Source organism: Bidens hawaiensis, unplaced genomic scaffold, assembly GCF_021521415.1.
Source record: "Bidens hawaiensis isolate Kalapana, Puna unplaced genomic scaffold, B.hawaiensis_p1.1 tig00006392_1, whole genome shotgun sequence".
NCBI lineage: Eukaryota > Viridiplantae > Streptophyta > Magnoliopsida > Asterales > Asteraceae > Bidens > Bidens hawaiensis.
In genome coordinates this window covers 949819-953740 of record NW_027491432.1, presented here as the reverse complement: position 1 = coordinate 953740, position 3922 = coordinate 949819, and positions in this window count along the sequence as shown.

Here is a 3922-nt window from a genome sequence, read left to right as displayed (position 1 = left end):
CTCTTATGGCAGATGTCAATGACCAGCTCTCCGAGGTATGTTCTAAACCTACATGTTCAAAATGTGAAAACTTGTCTGAGCAATTAGCAACTATAACCGATCAGTATGTTAGGTTGGATGCTGAATTTAAAACCTTAAAAGAAGACCATCATTTTACAAAAGCAAGAGAAAATAGTTATAAAGTCAAAATAATAGCTTGTGAAAAAGATGTTAAAAGTCTAAAAACAAAACTTGCTGAAAAAATTGAAGTGATTAATTTAAGTTATGAAGTTTTGGAAGAAAAGACCAAACTAATTGCTGAGAGAGAAAAACAGATTGCTGACCACCAGGTGAAAGTGGTGGAACTGAATCGAAAACTGGAGCAGTTCAGAAATTCCTCTGCTATACTTGATCACCTTGTTAGTGATCAAGGTTCCTCTGTCAAGAGGGGAGGAATCGGTTATCATGAGGTTCCACCACCGTACAATCACAATTACACTTTTAACCCTAGTGTTCAGAAATCTGTTGACTTTGAGGTTGCTCAGACAGTGCCAATTAAAGTAACTGTTAAAGAACCAAATGTTAGTAGAGGCGAAACAAGTTCGCCTGTTTCAAGTGTTGAAATTTCTGATCAAAGTCCAGTCTCGTCAGATTCGGATAGGTCATCCGAGTCTGGTAAGGCAAAAGAGGAGGTTGTGCTACCCAAGAGTGGAGAAAAAGATAAAACAAATAAAAGGAGTACTCCACTAAACCCGTACGTCCCACCATATGTGAGACGAACGGGCGGTAATATAGCCTCGACATCTAAAACATCGGTTGATAAAAAGGTAGAACATAGGTGTTGTTTTAGGTGTAATCAATTAGGGCACCTAGTTGCAGATTGCCCTCTGAATCAGCTATTCAGAGGAGTAAGGCCTACTAAAACTGAGAATAAGACTAATAGTAATTATCATACTGCTAAAAATGAAAACCATTCAAAATTCAAAAATGTGACTAATTCAGGTTTTCATAGAAACAAATCTCAGTTTTACACTGCTAATAACCAAACCACAAGCTATAATTCTTTCAATTCACAAAAGTTTGGAAGGCCTCACTATCAATCTTCAAGGAGGTATCCTAACAGGACTTACAGGAATTATTGACACACTAACTTTGGAAAGCCAAAGTTTGGGATGTTTAGATCCAAGACCAATTGGTCTTGGGTCCCTAAATTCTAATCTTTTGCTTTATTGTGCAGGAACAGTTGAACAGGGCTGCCAACAATCTTTGGGTTGTAGATAGCGGCTGTTCCCGGCACATGACGGGTAACAAATACTTGTTACACGATTTGAAACCTGTTCAAGGAGGGAGAGTAAGCTTTGCCGGAGAAAGTGGAGGCAATATTACTGGAAGGGGAACGGTGTCGAACAGAAAGATGACATTGGAGAATGTTAACTTTGTAGAAGAATTGAAGCACAATCTGCTGAGTGTGTCGCAGATTTGTGATAAGGAGTAAACCGTTCATTTTACAAAGAACGAGGCGATTGTGTTGAAACCTGGTTTTCAGATACCAGAGGAGTGGATTGTGATGAAAGCTCCACGTGAAAGAAATACGTACATTATGGATATGAGATCAACTGAAATGGCCACGGCAGAATCATGCCTTATGACAAAAGCGAGTGAAACAGAGTCCGAATTGTGGCATAGGAGAATGGGGCACATTCATCTTCGGAAGATGAACCACATTGTCAGGAATGGACTTGTGCTGGGCGTTCCCTTGAAAAATTTCAATTTTGAAGATAAATGTATTGCGTGCAAGAAGGGAAAGCGGCACAAGAAATCCCATCTCACCAAGAAAGTCAATTCAATTGCCAGTACTCTGGAGTTGCTTCACATGGATCTCTTCGGTCCCGTGAATGCAAAAATTCTAGGAGGAACTTCTTATTGCTTGGTGATCACTGATGACTACTCACGATATTCGTGGGTGTATTTCCTGAAATCAAAAGACGAAACGGCTCAGATGGTGAAGAATTTGATTACCAAAGTTGAGAACGTTATGGATAAAAGGGTTAAGTTCATCAGGAGTAACAATGGAACAGAGTTCAAGAATTTTGAAATGGAGATCTTCTGCCTTCAGAGAGGGATTGAACACCAATACAGCGCTCCGTATACACCGCAACAGAATGGAGTGGCTGAAAGGAAGAATAGAACATTAATTGAAGGAGCCAGAACTATGCTGGCTGATTCGAAGCTTCCTGCGGTGTTTTGGGCTGAAGCTGTTGCTACAGCCTATTATGTTCTGAATAGAGTCTTAACTGTTAAAAGACTTGGTAAAACGTGTTATGAGCTTATGCATGGGAGAAAGCCCAACTTGAGTGGTCTTGAACCATTCGGGTCCCCTTGTTCGATTTTGAAGACAAATTCTAAATTTGGTGAAGTAGCCGATGAAGGAATCTTAGTCGGTTATGTTGTTGGGACACCCAACAGACGTGTCTTTAATACATCGACCTGCAAGGTTGAGGTGGTGTGTAACACCGATATCACAAGTTACCAACCGCCAAAACCAAGCAACGAACCTGCGGAGTTTTTCGACTATGTTAAACTTTTTAAGTCTTTTAACATACCGTATTTGGATATTTCTGAAGAAGAAGAGAGAATTGCTACGAAGATGATCCTTGATGAGGAAGAAAATCTATTGCAAAGACAGCTGATCGATAAATGTCAACCTTCCTCATCAAATGCTGTCAATACCCCTGCTACCTCGACTGAAGAAGAATTTTTCAATCCATTTCACTCTCAGCATGAAACAACCATTGACGAGCTCTCTTCTAACTTGGAAGACAATTTGCATGTCGGTTCTATTCCGACCACGAGAATTCATCAAGATCACCCTTTGGAAAATGTGATTGGTGATGTGTCCTCCGGTGTACAAACAAGACGTAGCTTGAATGAGCACACCTGTGTTTACACAAGCATTAAGGAGACAGGGATAATCAACGAATGCTTGTACACCTGCTTTATCAGCCAGATTGAGCCGAAAAATTATCAAATGGCTCTCAAGGACAGCTCGTGGGTCGAAGCCATGCAAGAAGAGTTGGCTCAGTTCAAGAAAATGGAAGTTTGGGATTTGGTTGAAAAACCGAAGCATGTGCATGCGATAGGCACAAAATGGGTGTTTAAGTGCAAGAGAGATGAGAAAGGGATTATCATACGAAACAAGGCGAGGCTAGTCGTTAAAGGTTTTAATCAACAAGAGGGGATTGATTATAATGAAGTGTTCGCTCCGGTGGCAAGATTGGAAGCCATTAGATTGTTTTTGGCGTTCGCTGCTTATAAAAAGATGAAGGTATTTCAGTTGGATGTGAAGAGTGCGTTTCTGAATGGGAAAGTTGATGAGGTTGTATATGTTGAGCAGCCTCCGGGTTTTCCTGACCCAGACTTTCCAGACCACGTGTACAAGTTAAGCAAGGCATTGTATGGATTACATCAGGCACCTCGTGCCTGGTACTCAACTTTATCAGATTACTTGCTTGAAAATGGGTTTGAAAGAGGTCAGATTGATAGCACACTATTTGTGAAGAGACAAGGAAGCGACTTCCTACTAGTGCAAGTCTACGTGGATGACATTATTTTTGCTGCATCAAAAGTCTCCATTTGTCAAGATTTTGAGGCCGTCATGAAGAAAAGGTTTGAAATGAGTGCTATGGGTGAACTAACTTTCTTTTAAGGATTGCAGGTTGATCAAAAGAAGGATGGGATGTTCATTCATCAGACGAAGTATGTCCATGATGTTCTCAAACGATTCAAGATGGAGGACAGCTCTCCATTCGATACTCCAATCTGCGTCAATCACAAATTGGGTGCTAAGTCAGACGGTGATGCAGATGTGGACCCAACTCAGTATCGGGCTATTATAGGTTCTTTAATGTACTTAACTGCTTCTAGGCCTGATATAATGTTTGCT